Source organism: Dipodomys merriami, unplaced genomic scaffold (assembly GCF_024711535.1).
Source record: "Dipodomys merriami isolate MVZ:Mamm:240054 unplaced genomic scaffold, mDipMer1.0.p SCAF_115, whole genome shotgun sequence".
In the NCBI taxonomy this organism is placed as follows: domain Eukaryota; kingdom Metazoa; phylum Chordata; class Mammalia; order Rodentia; family Heteromyidae; genus Dipodomys; species Dipodomys merriami.
Genome location: NW_027202438.1, coordinates 2,440,191 through 2,462,883, shown reverse-complemented (window position 1 = coordinate 2,462,883; position 22,693 = coordinate 2,440,191).

The following is a 22,693-nucleotide window of genomic DNA, read 5'->3' as shown; positions in this document are numbered from 1 at the left end:
CTCGCCGTAACCCTTACCCTCAACTTAACCCTATCCCTCACCATCACCCTAACACTCATCCTAACCCTTACACTAACGCTAACACTAACACTAACCCTAAACCTAAACCTAACACTAAACCTCACACTAACCGTCACCCTAACCCTAAGCCTAACCCTAAACCTCACTCCCACCCTAACACTTATCCTTTCACGAACAATAACCCTAACGCTCAGCCTAACCCTCATCCTAAACCTAAACCTAAACCTAACCCTCACCCTAACCGTCACCCTCATCCTCAACCTCACCCTCAGCCTTACACTAACCCTAAACCTAATACAAAACCTAACCCTCACCCTCACCCTCACCCTAACTCTAAACCTAACCCTAACCCTCACCCTCAGACTAACCCTAACCCTATCACTTACCCTCACCCTAAAACTAACCATTATCCCAATCCTAACCCTCACCCTCACCCTAAACCTCACCCTAACCCAAACCTTAACCCTAACCCTCACCTTCACCCTAACCCGAACCATAACCCTAAACCTCATCCTAAACCCTAACTCTGACCTCACACTAAGCCTAACCCTACACCTCAGCATAATCCTATACCTAACCTTCACCCTCACCCTCACGCTAAACCTAAACCTCACCCTAACCATAATACTAACCCTAGCCCTCACCCTAACCCTAACCCTCACCTACACTTAACCCTCACCCTCACCCTCACCCTCGCCCTAAACATTACCCTCACCCTAAACATCACCCTAATTCTCACCCTTAACCTAACCCTAACCCTAATCCTCACCCTAACCCTAATCCTCAACTTAAACCTCAGCCTCACCCAAATCCTCACCCTAACCCTAACTCTAAGCCTTTCCTAACCGAAACCAATACCCTCACAATATCCCTCAACCAAACCCTCACCCTCACCCTAGCCCTCAGGCTAAAACTAACCCTAACCATAACCCTCACCCTCACCCTCACCATAATCCTAACCCTTACCCTCATCCTTACCATAAGCCTATCCCTAACCCTCACACTAACCCAAATCCTAAACCTAACCCTATTGCTAACACTAGCCCTCACCCACACCCCAACCCTAATCCTAACCCTAAAACTTAGCCTAAGGCTAACTCTAAACCTAATGCTAACCCTAAACCTCAACCTCACCCTAACCATCACCCTAAACCTTACCCTCACCCTCAACCTCACCCTAATGCTAACCCTAACCCTAACCCTAACCCTAACCCTCACCCTAACCCGAAACCTAACCTTCAGCGTAACACTCACCCTAAACTTAACCCTAACCCTAATCCTTACCCTATCCCTAACCCTAACCCTACACTTCAGCCTAAACCTCACACTCATCCTCAACTTCACCCTCACCCTAATCCTAACGCTAAAACTCAGCCTAACTCTAACCCTTATCCTAATGCAAACCCTAAACCTCAAACTCACCCTAACACTCACCCTAAACCTCACCCTCACTTTAACCATAACCCTAACCCTCACCCTATACCTAACCCTCAACCTCACCCTCACCCTTACCATCACCCAAACCCTCACCCTCACCGTAACCCTAACCATAACACTAACCCTCACGCTAAACCTAACTCTTACCCTCAACCTCACCCTCACCCAAAGCCTAACCCTAAACCTAAGCCTCATCCTAAACCAAACCCTCAACCTCACACTCACCCTAAACCTTAACCTCAACCTAACCCTAACCCTAAACCTAGCCCTCACCCTAACCCTTACCCTCACCGTCACCCTAACCTTAACCCTCACCTTAATCCTAACCCTCACCCTAAACCTAACCCTAACCCTCACCCTCACCCTCATCCTAACCCTAACCCTATCCCTAACCCTCATCCTAAACCTAACCCTAACCATAAGGATAACCATAACCCTCACCCTCAACCTAATCCCAAACCTAACCCTAACCTTAACTGTAAAACTAATCCTAACCCTTACACTATCCCTAACCTTCAGTCTCTCCCTAACCCTCACTCTAACCCTAAACCTCCCCCTAACGCTCACACTAACCCTAACCCTAACACTAACACTAAACCTCACCCTAACCCTCACCCTAACCCTAAACCTAACCCTAACCCTCACTCTAATGCTCAACTTAACCCTCACCCTAACCCTAACCTTAACCCTGACCCTAAACCTAAACCTCACCCTAACCCTATCCCTAAACCTACCTCTCAAACTAACCCTCACCCTAACCCCCACACTAACCCTAACCCTCACCCTCACCCTAACCCTAACCCTCAACCAAACCCTCTTCCTAATTCTAACCCTAAGCCTCAACCTGACCCTTACACTAACCCTAATCCTCAACCTATCCCTATCCTTCACCTTCAGACTCACCCTCAGCCTAACCCTGACCCTAACCCTAATCCTAACCCTAAACCTCACCCTCACGCTCAACCTAACTCTAAACCTCACCATAACCCTGACCCTCACCCTAAACCCAACCCTATCCCGAACACTCACACTAACTCCAACCCTCACCCTAACCCTAACCGTAATCCTCACCCTCACCATAAGCCTAAACCTCACCGTAACATCACCCTAACCATAAAACTAACCCAACCCTCAACCTCAACCTAACCATAAACCTCACCCTAACCATTACCATCACCATAACGCTAACCCTAACCCTAATCCTCACACATACCCTAATCCTAACCCTCACCCTAATGCTCACCTTAACCGTAACTGTCACCCTCACCCTAACCCTAACCGTCACCTTAACCCTCAACCTAATCCTAACCATCACCCACAACCTAACACTCAAGCTCACCTGAACTCTAATCCTCACACTAAACCTAATCCTAAACCTCACCATAACCCTAACCCTCACTTAAACCTAACTCTAACCCTCACCCTCAACCTAAGCCTCACCCTCATCCTAACCCTCACCCTAACCCTCACCCTAACACTAAAGCTAACCCTAATCCCCACTCTCACCCTAAGCCCCACCTAACCTCACACTAACTCTAACCCTAACCCTAACCCTAACTGTCACATTAAACATAATCCTCACCCTAACCCTAACCCTACCCCTCACCCAAACCCTCAGCCTAAACCTAACCCTAACCCTCACCCTAAACCTAACCCTAACCATCACCTTCACCCTAAACCTCACCATCACCGTTACCCTCACCGTAACCCTAACCCTCACCTACACCTTCACACTTACGTTCATCCTCACCATCACCCTAACCCTTACCCTCACCCTAAACATAACCCTAATCCTCACCCTCACCCTCACCCTAACCATAATCCTCACCCTAACCCTAATACTCAGCCGAAACCTCACTGTCAGCCTAAATATCACCCTAACCCTAACCCTCAACCTAACCTTAACCCAAACCCTCACCCAAACCCTAACGCTAACCCTAACCCTCACTCTCACCCTAAACCTCACCCTAACCCTTACCCTCAACATAACCCTAACCCTAACACTAATCCTCACACATAAACTCACCCTAACCCTCACCCTAAAACTCACCGTAACCGTAACCCTCAGCCTCACCCTCACCCTAAACCTAACCCTAAACCTCACGGTAACCCGAACAATGTCCATAACCCTAACTCTAACCCTCACCCTCACCCTAACATTAACCCTAACCCTAAACCTCACCTAAATATTCACCCTCAGCCTCACGGTCATCCTAAACCTAACCCTCACCCTAAACATAAACCTAAACATAACCCTCATCCTAACCCTAACTGTAATCCTCCCCCTTACACTAATCCTCACCCTAAACCTCACCCTCACCCTAAATATGACCCTAAACCTAACCCTCACCCTAACACTCACCATCACCTTAATCCTCACCCTAACCCCAACTGTCACATACACCCTAAAACTCACCCTCATCCTAACCCTCACCCTCACCCTAACCCTAATCCTAACCCTAACCCTAAACCTAACCCTAATGCTAACACTAAACCTCAACTTCACCATCACCCTCACCCTAACCCTTACCCTCACCCTCAACCTCACCCTAACCCTAACCCTAACATTAACCCACACCCTAACACTAACACTAACCCTACCCCTCAGCCTAACCATCACCCTAAACCTAACCCTAAACCTAATCCTCACCCTATCCCTAACCCTAACCCTATCCTTCACCCTAACCCTCACCCTCACCGTAACCCTAATGCTACATTAACCCTCAGCCTCACCATAAGCCTCGCCATAACCCTTACCCTCTCCTTAAACCTATCCATCACCATCATCCTCAACCTCAACCTAACCCTTACCCACAACGTAACGCTCAATCTAATCCCAACCCTAACCCTAAACCTAACACTAAACCTCACCTTATCCTTCACCCTAACCCTAAGCCTAACCCTAACCCTCACTCTCACCCGAACCCTAACCCTAACCCTCAGCCTAACCCTCATCCTAAGACTAACCCAAACCCTAACCCTCACCCTAACCCTCACCCTCAGCCTCAACCTCACACTCAGCCTAACCCTAACCCTAATCCAAAACCTAACCCAAAACCTCACCCTCACCCTAACTCTAAACCTAACCCTAATAAAAACCCTCACCCTCAACCTAATCTTATCCCTTACCCTCACCCTAAAACTAACCCTAATCCTAATCCTAACGCTCACCCTCACCCGAAACCTTACCCTCACCCTAACCCTAAACCTAACCCTCACCCTAACAATCATCCTAACCCTAACCCTAACCCTCAACCTAACCTTAACCCAAACCCTAAAATTAACCTTCACCAAAACCCTAACCCTCATGCTCACCCTCAGCTTCACAATCACCTTCACCGAAACCCACACCCTCACCCTCACCCTAACACTAAACATAACCCTATCACTCACTCTAAACCTAACACTTACCGTCACCCTCAACATCACCCTCACCCTAACCCTCACCCTCACCCTAACCCTATCCATAATCCTAACCCTCACCCTAAACCTAATTCTGACCCTCACCCTCACCCTCACCCTAAGCCTAACCCTACACTTAAGCCTAAACCTAAAGCTAACACTCACCCTATCCCTCACACTAAACCTAAACCTCACCCTAACCCTAAACCTAACCCTAGCCCTCACCCTAACCCTAAACCTCACCTAAACCCTAACCCTAACCCTCACACTCATCCTCACCCTAAACCTCACCCTCACCCTAAACATCACCCTAATCCTAAACCTCAACCTAACTATAACCCTCAGCCTCACCCTAACCCTAACCATCACCTTAAACCTCACCCTCACCCTAATCCTCACCCTAACACTAACCCTCACCCTAACCCTCACCCTAATCCTAAACCTATCCCTAAACTACACCCTAACCCTAACCCTAATCCTAAAACTATTCCTCACCCTCACCCTAACCCTTAACCTCACCCTAACCCTAACCCTAACCCTCAGCCTAACCCTCATCCTAACCCTCACAATAACGCTAAACCTCACCCTAATCATAAAACTAACCCTGAGCCAAACCCTCTTCCTTACGCTAACCCTAAACCTTAACCCAACCCTAACCCTAAACCTAACCTTAACCCTCACCCTAACCCTAAAACTCACCCTCACACTCACCCTCACCCTCATCCTATCCCTAATCCTAACCCTAAACCTAACCCTAACCCTCACATTCACCCTCACCGTAACTCTAACCCTTACCCTAACCCTGACCCTAACCCTAACCCCCACCCTATCCTTAACCCTCACCTAACCCTAACACTCACACTAACCCTAACCCTAACCCTCACTCTCACCCTAACCATAACTCTCACTTTAACCCTAAGCCTAAACCTAACCCTCACCCTCACCCTAAACCTCACCCTAACCCTTACCCTCGCCCAAATCCTAACCCCAACTCTCAGACTAACCCTCATCCTAACCCTAACCCTAAACCTAACCCTCACCCTAACCTTAACGCTAACCCTAACCCTAGCCCTCACTTTAACCCTAACCTCACCCTCACCCTCAACCTCACCCTCAGCCTAACCCTAACTCTCATCCAAACACTAACCCTAACCCTCACCCTAACTCTAAACCTAACCCTAACGAAAACCCTCATCCTTATCCTAACCCCAAACTTAACTCTCAGCCTAACCCCCATCCTAACCCGAAACCTAACCCTAACCCTCACCCTAACCCTAAACCTGACCCTCACCTAAACCTTAACACTCACTCTCACCCTCAACCTCACCCTCACACTCACCCTCACTCTTACCCTAACCATAACCCTATTCCTCATCCTGAACCTAACCCTTACCCTCACCCTCACCCTCACCATCACCCTCACCCTAACCCTCACCCTCATCCTCAACCTATCCCTAACCATACCATAACCCTAATCCTAAACCTAACTCTGAACCTCACCCTCACCATCACCCTAAGCCTAACCCAACATCTAAGCCTAATCCTAAACCTAACTCTCACCCTAAAGTTAACCATAACCCTCACCCTAACCCTAACCCTCACACTAAACGTAACCCTAAGCCTCACCCTCACCCTCAACCTAACCCTAAACCTCAACCTTACGCTAAACCTAACCCTAATGCTAACCTTAACCCTCACTCTCACTGTAACCCTAACCCTAACCCTCACCCTAAACCTAACCTTAACCCGAATGCTATCCCTAACACTCACCCTCACCCTAACCCTCACTCTAAACCTTCCCCACACCCTAACCCTTACCCACACCCTAACCCTTACCCACACCCTAAACCACACCCTAACCCCAACCCTAACCCTAACACTAACCCACACCCTAATCCAAGCCTAAACCTAAACCTCACCCTCACCCTAACCCTCACCCTAACTCTTACCATCACCCAAACCTAACCCTAACTCTCAGTCTAACCCTCATCCTAACCCTAACACTAACCCTAACAGTCACATTAACCCTAACCCTCACCCTCACCCTCAACATAATCCTAAGCCTAACCATAACCAAAACGTTCACCCTAAAACTAACCCTATCCCTAACCCTCACCCTAATCCTAAACCTAATCCTAAACCTAACCCTCACACTGACCCTAAAACTTACCCTCACCCTAACCCTAAACCTAACCCAAGCCTAACCCTCATCCTTACCCTAACCCTAACCCTAACCCTCACCCTAACCTTAACCCTAAACCTAACACTCAACCAAACCCTAACCCTCAACCTCACCTTCAACTTCACACTCACCCTCACCCTAAGGCTCACCCTCACCCTATACCTAACTCTGGCACTCACCCTCACGCTCACCCTAAGCCTAACCCTACAGCTAAGCCTAATCCTAAACCTAACTCTCACACTCACACTTACCCTAAACCTAAACCTTACCCTAACCCTAACCCTAACCCTAACCTTAGTTCTCATCCTAAAACTTACCCTCACCATCACCCTAACCCTAACACTCACCCTAACCCTAAACCTAACCCTAAACCTCACTCTAACCCTTACCCTCACCCTAACCCAAGACCTAACCCTAAACCTAACAGTAACACTAAACCTCACCCTAACCCTCACTCTAACCCTAAACCTAACCCTAACCCTAACCCGCACCCTAACACTAACTCTAAACCTAAACGTCACCCTAACCCTAAACCTCATCCTAACACTTACCTTCACACTAAAACTAAACTTAAACCGAACCCTAACCCTCACACTAACCCTAATCATCACCCTAAACTTAAAACTCACCCTAACCCTAACCCTAACCCTCAACCTCGCCCTAACCCTAACCATTACCCTAACCCTAACCCTCACCCTAACCGTAACCCCCACCCTCACCCTGAAGCTGGGCCTTAGCCTAAGCATAAGCCTAAGACTAACCCTGACCCTCACAATCAACCTCACCCTAACCCTAACCGTAACCGTAACCCTAACCCTAACGCTCACACTAACCCTCACCCTAACGCTAACCCTAACCCTAACCCTAAACCTAACCCTCACCCTAACCCTCACCCTAACCCTAACCTTCAACATTACCATAACACTCACCCTCAGCCTAACCCTCACCTTAACCCTTACTGTCCCCCTCACCCTAACCCTCACTCTAACCCTAATACTCATCTTAACCCTCACCATAACTGTAACCCTAACCCTCACACTCACCTTCAGCCTCAGCATAACCCTAAGCCTAAGCCTAACCTTAACCCTAACCCTCACCCTCATCCTAGCCCTCACCCTAACCATAATCCTAACCCTAACCCTCATCCTAACCCCCAACATAACACTAACCCTCAAGCTCACACTAACCCTAACCCAAACCCTCAACTGAACCCTCACCCTCACCCTCACCATAACCCTCACCCTCACCCTAAAAATCACCCAAACCTTAACAATCACCCTTACCCTCAGGCTAGCCCTAACCCTCAAAGTAATCCTAAACTCACCCTAACCTAACCCTCAACCTAACCCTTACCCTAACCATAACACTAAGCCTAAACCTAACACGAACTCTCACAGTAACCCTAAACCTCACCCTAACCATAACCCTCACACTATCCCTAACCCTCACCATAACCCTAACCCTAACCCTCACCCTAACCCTAACACTCACCCTCATCCTAGCCCTCACCCTAACCCTAATCCTAACCCTAACCCTCATCCTAACCCTCAACCTAACCATAACCCTAACCATCACTCAAAAGCTAACCCTCATCCCCACACTCACCCTCAGGCTAACTCTAACCCTCAGCCTAACCCACACCCTAACCCTAACCCTAATCGTAACCCTCACCCTCAGCTTCACCCTCACTGTAAACTTAACCCTAACCATAAAACTAACAATAACCCTAACCCTAAACCTAATCCTAACCATCACCCTCAGCCTAATACTAACCCTAACCCTCACCCTAACTGTAACCCTCACCTTCAACATAACCCTAACACTAACCCTGAACCTCTTCCTAACGCTAACCCTAACACTCACCCTCATCCTAACCCACACACTAACCCTCAAACCCTAACCCTCATCCTAACCCTAACTCTCTCCCTCACACTCATGCTCAGACTAATCCTAAGCCTAAGACTAAGACTAACTGTAAACCTCACACTCACCCTAACACTCACCCTAAACCTATCACTAACCCTCACCTTCACCCTAGCCCATACTCTATCCCTACGCCTAAGCCTAACCCTCACCCTAACCCTCACCCTCACCCTAAGTGTAATCCTAAACCTAAACCTCACACTCACCCTCACCCTAACCCTAACTGTAACACTAACCCTAACCCTAAAACTAACCCTTACCCTAATGCTAACTCTAACCCTAAACCTCATCCTCACCCTAACCATAACCCTCACCCTCACGCTCACCCTCCGCCTAACACTAAGACTAACCCTAACCCCAAACCTAACCCTAAAACTAACCCTAAGCCTAACCCTCACACTAACCCTCACCCTAACCCTGACCCTAAACCTCACCCTCACCCTAGCCCATACCTTAACCCTAAGCCTAATCATAACCCTCACCCTGACCCTCTCTAACCCTAACCCCAACCCTCACCGTAACCCTAACCCTCACCCTCACCCTCACCCTCAGCCTTAACCTAAGCCTAACCCTAACCTAAACATCACACTCACCCTTACCCTAATCCTAACCCTAAACTTAACACTCACCCTCACCCTAACCCTAACTCTAACACTAAGGCTAACCCTAACCCTCACCCTCAAACTCACCCTCAGCCTAACTCTAAGCCTAACTCCAAACCTAACCCTAAACCACACCCTCACCTTCACCCTAACCCTAATCCTAACCCTAACCCTCCTCCTAACTCTCACCATAACACTAACCCTAAAACTAATATGAACACTAAACCTTAACATCATCCTAACCCTAACCCTAATCCTCACCCTCACCGTTATTCTAACCCTAACCCTAATGATAACACTAACCCTAACCCTCACCCTCACACTCACCCTCACCCTCATCCTATCCCTAAACCTAACCCTAAACCTAACCCTAACCCTCACATTCACCCTCAACCTCACCCTCAGCCTAACCCTAAGCCGAACCTCAACCATAACCCTAAACCACACCCTCACACTCACCCTAACGCTAATCCTAACCCTAACCCTAACCCTAACCCTCCTCCTAACTCTCACCCAAACCCTAACCCTAACACTAACACTAACACTAACCCTTAACCTCATCCTAACCCTAAACCTAAACCTCACCCTCATCGTTATTCTAACCCTAACCCTAACCATAACACTAACCCTAACCCTAACCCTCACCTTCACCATAACCCAAACCCTCCTCCTAACCCTAACCCTAACTCTAACCCTAAACGTCACCCTAACAATAAGCCTAACCCTCACCCTCAGCCTCACCCTCAACATAAGATTAACCCTAATCATAACACTAACAATAACCCTAACCATATCCCTAATCCTAACCCTCACCATCACCCTAACCCTAAACCTAACCCTCACCCTAACCCTAAACCTCACCCTCAATGTAACCCTGACCCTAACCCTAACTTCACCCTAATGCTAACCCTAACCCTCACCCTCACTATAACCCTCACTGTAACCCTAATCCTAACCCTAAACCTCATCCTAATCCTCACACAAATCCTAACACCCTAACCCTCACCCTAACCCTAACCCTCAACCTCACCCTTAAGCTCGGCCTAAGCCTAAGCCTAAGCCTAAGACTAACCCTAAACCTCACACTCACCTTCACCCTAACCCTAACCATAAGACTAACCCTAACCCTAACCCTCACACTAACCCTAACCGTAATACTCACCCTTATGCTCGGCCTAAGCCTAAGCCTAAGCCTAAGCCTAAGCCTCACCCTAACCCTCACCCTAACCCTAAAACTAACCCAAACTCAAACCCTAAACCTCACCCTTAACCTAAACCTAACTCTAACCCTATTCCTAAACCTAAACCTCACCCTATCCCTTACGCTAACCCTCACCCTCAGAGTAACATTCAACCTAACCCTAATCTTACCAATAACCCTAACCCTAAAGCTAACCCTCACCCTGTCCATAACCCTAACCCTAAACCTAACCCTAAACCTCACCCTTAGGCTCAGCCTAAACCTAACCCTAAGCCTAAGACTAACCCTTACCCTCACACTCACCCTCAACCTAACCCTAACAGTAACACTCACCCTAACCCTAACCCTCCCACTAACCCTCACCCTAATGCTAACACTAACCCTAAACCTCACCCGCACCCTAACCCTAACCCTCACCCGCACCCTAACCCTAACCCTCACCCTCACCCTCACCCTCCGCCTAACACTAATCCTATCCCTAACCCCAACCCTAAACTTAACACTAACGCTAAACCTAACCCGCATCCTAACCCTCAACCTCACCCTAGCCGATACCCTAACCCTATGCCTAACCCTAACCCTAACACTAAACCTAACCCTAAACCTAACCATAAACCTCACCCTCAGCCTCACCCTCACTGTAAACTTAACACTAACCTAACACTAACAATAACCCTAACCCTAACCCTAACCCTCACTGTAACCCTAACCTTAACCTTTAGCCTTACCCTCAACATAACCCTCACAATAACCCTAACCCTCAACCTAAACCTAACCCTAACCCTCACTCTCACCCTCATGCTCACCCTCAGCCTAACTTTAAAACTAACGCTGCTCCTAAAACTAACCCTCAACTTCACCCTCACACTAAACCTAACCCAAACCCTAAGCCTGTCACTCTCACACTCATCCTCACCCTAAACCTAACCCTAAAACTATACCTAACTCTAACCCTAAACCTCACCCTTACCCTAACCCTAACTCTAACCCTATCCCTAACCCTGAACTTCACCCTAACCCTAACCCTTACACTCACCCTCACAGTAACTTACAACCTAGCCTAATCCTACCAATAACCCTAACCCTAACGCTAACCCTCACCCTGTCCATAACCCTCAACCTAACCCTAACCCTCACCCTCACCCTTAGGCTCAGCCTAAACCTAAGCCTAAGCCTAAGACCAACCTTACCCTCACACTCACCATCACCCTAACTCTAATAGTAACACTCTCCCTAACCCTAACCCTCACCCTCACCCTCACCCTCCGCCTAACACTAAGCCTATCCCTAACCCCAACCCTAAACTTAAAACTAACCCTCACCCTAACCCTCACCCTCACCCTAGCCCATACCTTAACCATAAGCCTAATCCTAACCCTAACCCTAACCCTAACCCTAAACCTAACCATAAACCTCACCCTCAGCCTCACCCTAACCGCAAAAATTAACACTAACCTAACACTAACAATAACCCTAACCCTAACCCTAACCCTCACTGTAACCCTAACCTTAACCTTTAGCCTTACCCTCACCATAACCCTCACAATAACCCTAACCCTCAACCTAACCCTAACCCTAACCGTCACCCTCACCCTCACGCTCAACCTCAGTCTAAATTGAAACCTAACGCTACTCCTAAAACTAACCCTCAACTTCACCCTCACCCTAACACTAACAAAACCCTAACCCTAACCCTCACACTCACCCTCACCCACACCCTAAGCCTCACTGTCACCATCACGCTCACCCTCACCCTAACCCTCACCCTCACCCTCACACTAAACCTATCTCTCACCCTAACCATAAACCTCACAATCACCCTCACCCTCACCTCACCCAAAACCTAAACCTAATCCTAACCCTCACCCTAAACCTCACCCTAACCCTAATGCTAACTGTAACCCTCACACTCATCCTAAACCTCACATTAATCCTAACTCTCACCATAAATCTAACCCTAACCCTAACCCTCACCCTGACCCTAACTCTCACCCTAACACTTACCCGAACCCTTCACCCGAACCCTGACCCTAACCCTAAACCTAACCCTAACCCTCATCCTAAACCTCACCCTAACCCTATTCCTATCCCCAACCCTAACGTTAACCCTAACGCTCATCCTAACCATAACCGTACCCCTCAAACTAACTCTCATCCTAAACTTATCCCTAACACTAACCCTCACCCTAACCGTAACCATAGCACTCAACTTAACCGTAATCCTCACCCACACCCTCAGACTCATCTTCAGCCTAAACCTAACCCTAACCCTAATCTTAAACTAATCCTCACCCTCATCCTAACTGTAACCCTAAACTTCACCCTCAACCTTACCCCCACCCTCACCCGAACCCTAACCCGAACCCCAAAACGAACCCTCACCCTAACCCTCATCCTAACCCTCTCCCAAACCCTCATTCTTACCCTAACCCTATCCCTTATCATAACCCTAAACCTCACCTTCACCCTAACCCTAACCCTAAATCTAAATCTCACACTCACCATAACCCTCACCCTAAACCTTACCCTCACCCTAACACTCATCCCAACCCTCAACATATCCCTAACCCTAACCCTCAACCTAACCCTTACACTCACTCTAACACTAAGCCTAACCCTAACACTAACTCTCACACTAACCCTCACCCTAAATATTACCCTATCATTAACCCTAATCCTAACACTCACCCTAACCGTAACCCTCACCCTCACCCTCAGCCTAAAACTCAGCCTAAAGCCTAACCCTAACACTAACTCTAAGAGTCACCCTCACCCTCATCCTAACCCTAAGCCTCACCCTCACCCTCAACCTCACCCTAAACCTAAAGCAAACCCTCAAACTAACCCTCACCCTCACCATAAACATCACCGTAACTCTAACACTCACCCTAATCCAAACCATAACCCGAACCCTCACCCTAACGCAAACCCTCACCCTCACCCTAAACCTAACACTCACCCTAACCCTAACCCTGACCCTCATCTATACCTCACCCTAAACCAAACCCTAACCCTCACCCTAACCGTCAACCACACCCTCACGCTAAACCTAACGCTAATGTTCACACTCAACATAACCCTAACCCTCACACTCACCCTCACCCTAAACCTGATCCTAACCCTAAACCTAACACTCTCACTCACCGTCACGCTCAACCTAAATCTAACCCAAACCCTCAACCGAATCTTCACCCTCACCCTAACCCTAACCCTCACCCTCACCCTCAACCTAAACATCACCCTAAACCTAACACTCAGCTTAACCCTTAGCTTAACCCTCACCCTAAACCTAACCCTCACCCTCACCCTCATCCTCAGGCTCACCGTAATCCTAATCCTAACCCTAACCCTCACCCTCACCCTCAACCTAACCCTAACCCTAACGCTAACCCTCACCCTAACACTAACCTCCAACCTAACCCTAACCTTAACCCAAACCCTAACCCTCACCCAAACCCTAATACTCACACCTAACCTTAAGCTCACCATGACCCCAAACCTAATTCTCACCATAACCCTAACCCTCAAGCTCACAATCACCCTCAGCCTAACCCTAAAACTAAGCCTTACTCTATCCCTAAACCTCACACTCACCCTCACCCTAATCCTAATCGTAAACCTATCCCTAACCCTAACGCTCCTCCCAACTCTCACCCTAACCCTAACCCTAACACTATCACTAACATTATCCTAAAACTCACCCTAACCCTAACCTAATCCTCACCCTCACCCTTATTCTAACTCTAACCCTAATGATAACACTAACCCTAACCCTAAAACTCATCCTCACCCTAAACTTAACCCTAAGTCTCAAACTCACAGTAATCCTAACACAAACCCTCAACTGAACCCTCACCCTCAGCCTCACCCTAACCCTCACCCTCACCCTAAACATCACCCTAACCCTAACCCTCACCCTTACCTTCACCCTAGCCCTAACCCTCATACTAACCCTAAACCTCACCCTAACCTAACCCTCAACCTAATGCTTATCCTCACCCTAACACTAAGGCTAAACCTAACACGAACCCTCACAGTAACCCTAAACCTCAGCCTAACCCTAACCCTCACACTATCCCTAACCCTCACCCTAACGCTAACCCTCACCCTCACCCTAACCCTAACCCTCACCCTCATCTAACCTTCACCCTAACCCTCACCCTAACATTCAACCACAACCTCACCCCAAACTTAACCCTAATGCTCACACTCAACATAACCCTAAACCTCACACTCACCCTCACCCTCAGCTTAAACCTAAGGCTAACAATAAACCGAACCCTAACCCTCACACTCACCCTCACCCTAACCCTAACCCTAACCCTAAACTTAACCCTCTCACTCACCCTCACCCTCAACCTAAACCTAAACCAAACACTCAACCGAAACTCACACTCACCCTAACCCTAACCCTCACCCTCATCCTAGCCCTCACCCTAACCTTAATCCTAACCCTAATCCTAATCCCAAACTTCAACCTAACCATAACCCTAACCATCACTCAAAAGCTAATCCTTATCCCCACACTCACCCTCAGCCTAACCCTAACCCTCAGCCTAACCCACACCCTAACCCTAACCCTAAACCTAAACCCTCACCCTCAGCTTCACCCTCACTGTGAACTTAACCCTAACCATAAAACTAAAAATAACCCTAACCCTAAACCTAATCCTAACCCTCACCCTCACCGTATCCCTAAACTTAACCCTCACCTTAACCCTAACTCTCACCCTCAACGTAATCCTAACCCTAACACTAAACCTCACCCTAACGCTAACCCTGATCCTCACCCTCACTCTAGCCCTCAAACTAACAATAATCCTAACCCTAAACCTCATCCTAACCCTCACCCTAACCCTAAAACCCTAACCCTCTTCCGAAACCTAACCCTCTCCCTCACACTCATGCTCCGCCTAAGCATAAGACTAAGACTAACTGTAAACCTGACACTCACCCTAACCCTCACCCTAAACCTAACACTAACCCTCACCCTCACCCTAGCCCATACTCTAATCCTACGCCTAAGCCTAACCCCCACCCTAACCCTCACCCTCACCCTAAGTCTAAACATAACCTAACCCTCACACTCACCCTCACCCTAACCCTAACTTTAACACTAACCCTAACTCTAACACTAAACCTCACCCTAATGCTAACTCTAACCCTAAACCTCATCCTCACCCTAACCCTTACCCTAACCCTCACCCTCAACCTCACCCTCCGCCTAACACTAAGACTATCCCTAATCCCAACCCTAACCCTAACACTAACCCTAAACATAACCCTCACACTAACCCTCACCCTAACCCTGACCCTAACCCTCACACTCACCCTAGCCCATACCTTAACCCTAAACCTAATCCTTACCCTCAACCTAACGCTCACCCTCAGCCTAAACCTAGGCCTAACCCTAACACTAACCCTAAACCTCACACTCACCTAACACTAATCCTAACCCTAAACTTAACCCTCACCCTCACCCTAACCCTAACTCTAACACTAAGCCTAACCCTAACCCTCAACCTCAGCCTCACACTCAGCCTAACCCTAAGCCTAACCCCAACCGTAACCCTAAACGACACCCTCAACTTCACCCTAACCCTAATCCTAACCCTAATCCTAAACCTAACCCTCCTCCTAACTCTCACCCTAACCCTAACCCTAACCCTAACCCTAACCCTAACACTAACACTAACCCTTAACCTCATCCTAACCCTAACCCTAATCCTCACCCTCACTGTTATTCTAACCCTAAACATAACGATAACACTAACCCTAACCCTAACCCTTACCCTCACCCTCACTTTAAACCAAACCCTCCTCCTAACCCTAACCCTAACCCTAACCCTAAACGTCACCCTAACCCTAACCCTATCGCTCACTCACAGCCTCACCCTCAAAATAAGCTTAACCCTAACCATAACACTAACAATAACCCTAACCATATCCCTAATTCTAACCCTCACCATCACCCTAACCCTAACCCTAACCCTCACCCTAACCCTAAAACTCATCCTCAATGTAACCCTAACCCTAACCCTAACCCTAACTTCACCCTAATGCTAACTCTAATCCTCACCCTCACACTAGCCTTCACCCTAACCCCAATCCTAACCCTGAACCTCATCCTAACCCTCACACAAATCCTAACACCCTAACCCTAACCATAACCCTAACTCTCACCGTCTCCCTCACCTGCCACATAACACTAAGACTATCCCTAACCCCAACCTTAACCCTAACACTACCCTTAAACCTAACACTCACACTAACCCTCACCCTAACCCTGACCCTAACCCTAACCCTCACCCTCACCCATATGCTCGGCCTAAGCCTAAGGCTAAGACTAACACTAAACCTCACACTCAATTTCACCCTAACCCTAACCCTCACACTAAAACTAAACCTAAAACTCACCCTCATGCTAGGCCTAAGCCTAAGCCTAAGCCTAAGCCTCAGCCTAAGCCTAAGCCTAAACTTAACCCTCACCCTAACCCTCACCCTAACCCTAACCCTAACACTAACCCTAACTCTAACCCCAAATCTCACCCTTGCCCTAACCCTAACTCTAACCCTTTCCCTAAACCTAAATCTCACCCTATCTCTAACCCTAACACTCACCCTCACAGTAAATTTCAACCTAAACCTAAACCTACCAATAACCCTAACCCTAACGCTAACCCTCACCTTGTCCATAACCCTCACTCTAATCCTAACCCTCACCCTCTCCTTTAGGCTCAGCCTAAACCTAAGCCTAAGCCTAAGACTAACCCTTACCCTCACACTCACCCGCACCCTAACCCTAACAGTAACACTCACCCTAACCCTAACCCTTACACTAAACCTCACCCTATGCTAAAACTAACCCTAAACCTCACCCGCACCCTAACCCTAACAGTAACACTCACCCTAACCCTAACCCTTACACTAAACCTCACCCTATGCTAAAACTAACCCTAAACCTCACCCGCACCCTAACCCTAACCCTCACCCTCACCCTCACCCTCCACCTAACACTAAGCCTATCCCTAACCCCAACCCTTAACCTAACACTAACCCTAAACCTAACCCTCACCCTCACCCTAGGCCATACCCTAACCCTAAGCCTAATCCTAACCGTCACCCTTAGCCTCACTCTAACCCTAACCCCAACCCTCACCCTAACACTAACCCTCACTCTCACCTTCACCATAACTCTAATCCTAACCCTAAACCTAACCCTCACCATAAACCTCACACTAACCTTAACCCTAACAAAAACCCTAACCCTAAATCTAACCATAAAATTCACCCTCAGCCTCACCCTCACCGCAAACTTAACACTAACCTAACACTAAAAATAACCCTAACCCTAACCCTAACCCTCACTGTAACCCTAACCTTAACCTTAACCCTGACCCACACCATAACCCTCACACTAACCCTAACTCTCAACCTATACCTAACCCTAACCCTAACCGTCACCCTCACCCTCACGTTCACCCTCAGCCTAACTTTAAACCTAACGCTACTCCTAAAACTAAACCTCAACTTCACCCTCACACTAACCCTAACCCTAACCCTCACACTCACCCTCAACCACACCCTAAGCCCTCAGGCTCACCCTCACCGTAACCCTAACCCTAACCCTCATGCTAAACCTATCTCTCACCCTAACCATAAACCTCACAATCACCCTCACCCTCACCTCACCCTAACCCTAAACCTTACCCTAAACCTCACCCTAAACCTAATGCTAACTTTAACCCTCACACTCACCCTAAACCTCACGCTAACCCTTACTCTCACCATAAAGCTATCACTAACCCTAACCCTCACCCTGACCCTAACCCTCACCCTAACCCTAACCCTAACCATAACCCTAACGCTCATCTTAACCGTAACCATACCCCTCAAACTAATTCTCATCCTAAACTTAACCCTATCCCAAACCCTCACCCTAACCCTAACCCGCACCCTAAACCAAACCCTCAACCTAACCCTCATCCTAACCCTCTCCCTAACCCTCATCCTAACCCTAACCCTAGCCCTTACCATAACCCTAAACATCACCCTCAACCTAAAACTAACCCTAACCCTAACCCTCACCCTAACACTAGCCTGAACCCTAACCCGAACCCTCACCCTAAACTTCATCCTAACCCTCTCCCTAACCCTCATCCTAACCCTGACCCTAGCCCTTACCATGACATTAAACCTCACCCTCACCCTAACCCTAACCCTAACACTAACCCTCACACCCACCATAACCCTCACCCTACACCTTACCCTCACCCTAACCCTCATCCCAACCCTCACAGTATCACTAACCCTAAACCTAAACCTAACCCATACCCTCACTCTAACAATAAACCTAACCCTAACACTAACTCTCACACCAACCCTCACCCTAAATATCACCCTATCATTAACCCTAAACCTAACCCTCACCCTAACCCTAACCCTCACGCTCACCCTCAGGGTAACCCTCAGCCTAAAGCCTAAGCCTAACCCTAACCCTCAGAGTCACCCTCACCCTAAGCCAAACGCTAAGCGTCACCCACACCCTCAACCTCACCCTAAACCTAACGCAAATCCTCAAACCAACCCTCACCCTCAACATAAACATCACCATAACCCTAACACTCACCCTAATCCAAACCATAACCCGAACCCTCACCCTAACCCTAACCCTCACCCTCACCCTAACCCTAACCCTGACCCTAACCCTAACCCTCACCCTCATCTAACCCTCACCCTAACCCAAACCCTAACCCTCACCCTAACCCTCAACCACACCCTCACCCTAATCCTAACCCTAATTCTCACACTCAACATAACCCTAAACCTCACACTCACCCTCACCATCAGCTTAAACCTAAGCCTAACAATAAACCTAACCCTAACACTCACACTCAACCTCACCCTAAACCGAATCCTAACCCTAAACCTAATCCACTCACACAACCTCACACTCAACCTAACCCTAACACAAACCCTCAACTGAAACTTCACCCTCACCCTAACCCTAACCCTCACGCTCAACCTAAACATCACCCTAAACCTAACCCTCACCCTAAACCTTAGCCTAACCCTCACCCTAACCCTAACCCTCACCCTCACCCTCATCCTCAGGCTCACCTTAAACCTAATCCTAACCCTAACCTTCATCCTCACCCTCAACTTAAACCTACCCCTAATGCTAACCCTCACACTAACACTAACCTCCAACCTAACCCTAACCCTAAACCTAACGCTAACCCTCACCCAAACCCTAAAACTCACCCCAACCGTTAACCTCACCCTAACCCCAAACCTAATGCACACCATAACCCTAACCCTCAAGCTCACAGTCACCCTCAGCCTAACCCTAAACCTAAGCCTAACCCTATCCCTAAACCTCACAATCACCCTCACCCTAACCCTAATCCTAAGCCTAACCCTAACCCTAACCCTCCTCCTAACTCTCACCCTAAACCTAACCCAAACACAATGAATAACATTAAGCCTAAAACTCACCCTAACCCTAACCCTAATCCTCACCCTCACCGTTATTCTAACCCTAACCCTAACGATAACACTAACACTAACCCTAACCCTCACCCTTACCCTCACCCTAGCCCTAACCCTCATACTAACCCTAAATCTCACCCTAAACCTCACCCTCAACCTAACCCTCAACCTAACCCTTACACTCACCCTAACACTAAGCCTAAACCTAACATGAAACCTCACAGTATCCTTAAACCTCACCCTAACCCTAACCCTCACATTAACCCTAACCCTCACCCTAACCCAAACCCTATCCCTCATCCTAACCCTCACTCTAACCCTAACTGTAACCCAAACCCTCAACCTCACATTAACTTTAAACCTAACCCTAATCCTAACAATAACCCTAACCCTGACCCTAACCCTCACCCTGTCCATAAACCTCACCCTAACCCTAACCCTCAGCCTAACCCTAACCCTCACCCTCTCCCTTAGGCTCAGACTAAGCCTAAGCCTAAGACGAAGACTAACCCTTAACCTCAAACTCACCCTCACCCTAACCCTAAAAGTAACAGTCACACTAACCCTAACCCTCACACTAACCCTCACCGTAACACTAACACTAACCATAAACCTCACCCAAACCCCAACCCTAACCCTCACCCTCACCCTCACCCTCCGCCTAACACTAAGACTATCCCTAACCCCAACCCTAACCCTAAAACTAACCCTAAACGTGACCCTCACCCTAATACTCACTCTAAACCTGAACGTAAGCCTCACCCTCACCTAAGCCCATACCCTAACCCTAAGCCTAAACCTAACCCTCACCCTAAACCTCACTCTAACCCTAACCCCAACCCTCACCTTAACCCTAACCCTAACCTCACCCTCACCATAACTCTAATCCTAACCCTAACCCTAACCCTAGCCCTCACACTCACCCTCACCTTAACCCTAATTCAAACCTAACCCTAACCCTAACACTAACCATTACCCTAACCCTCACCCTACACTAAATCTAAACCTAAACATCACCCTAACCCTAAACCTCACCCTAACACTTACCTTCACACTAAAACTCACCTTAACCCGAACACTAACCCTCACACTAACCCTAACCATCACCCTAAACTTAAAACTCACCCTAACCCTAACCCTAACCCTTAACCTTGCCCTAACCCTAACCATTACCCTAACCCTAACACTCACCCTAACCGTAACCCCCACCCTCAACCTCAAGCTGGGCCTAAGCCTAAGCCTAAGCCTAAGACTAACCCTAACTCTCACACTCACCCTCACCCTAACCCTAATCGTTACCCTAACCCTAACCCAAACCATCACACTAACCCTCACCCTAACGCTAACACTAACGCTAACCCTAACCCTCACCCTAACCCTCACCCTAACCCTGAACCTTCACCATTACCATAACACTCACCCTCAGACTATTCCTCACCTTTACCCTTACTGTCACCCTTACCCTAACCCTCACCCTAACCGTAATCCTCATCCTAACACTCACCCTAACTGTAGCCCTAACCATCACCCTAACCGTAACCCTCACCCTCACCTTCAGCCTCAGCCTATCCCTAAGCCTAAGCCTAACCCTAACCCTTAACATCACCCTCATCCTAGCCCTCACCCTAACCCTAATCCTAACCCTAACCCTCATCCTAACCCTCAACCTAACCATAACCCTAACCATCACTCATAAGCGAATTCTCATCCCCATTATCACCCTCAGCCTAATCCTAAGCCTAACCCTAATCCACACACTCAACCTCACTGTAACCCTTATCCTAAAACTAACCCTAACCCTAAACCTAATCCTAAACCTCACCCTCACCCTAACCCTAACCCTAAACCTCACCCTAACCCTAACCCTCACCCTCAACTTAACCCTAAACCTAAACCTCACCCTAACGCTAACCCGAACCCTCACCCGCACTCTAGCCCTCACTTAACCCTAATTCTAACCCTAAACCTCATCCTAACCCTCACCCTAAACCTAAAACCCTAACCCTCATCCAAACCCTAACCCTCTCCCTCACACTCATGCTCGGCCTAAGCCTAAGCCTAAGCCTAACCCTCACCCTTACCCTCACTTTCACCCTCACCCTAAGTCTAATACTAACCCTAACCCTCACACTCACCCTCAACCTAAACCTAATTGTAACACTAACCCTAACCCTGACACTAACCCTCACCCTAATGCTAACTCTAAACCTAAACCGCATCCTCACCCAAACCCTAACCCTCACCCTCACCTTCACCCTCTGCCTAACACTAAGCCTATCCCTAACCCCAACCCTAACTCTAACACTAACACTAAACCTAACTCTCACACTACCCCTCATCCTAAACCTCACCCTAACCCTCAACCTCACCCTCACCCTAAACCTAACCCTAATTCTCACACTCAACATAACCATAAAGGTCACACTCACACTC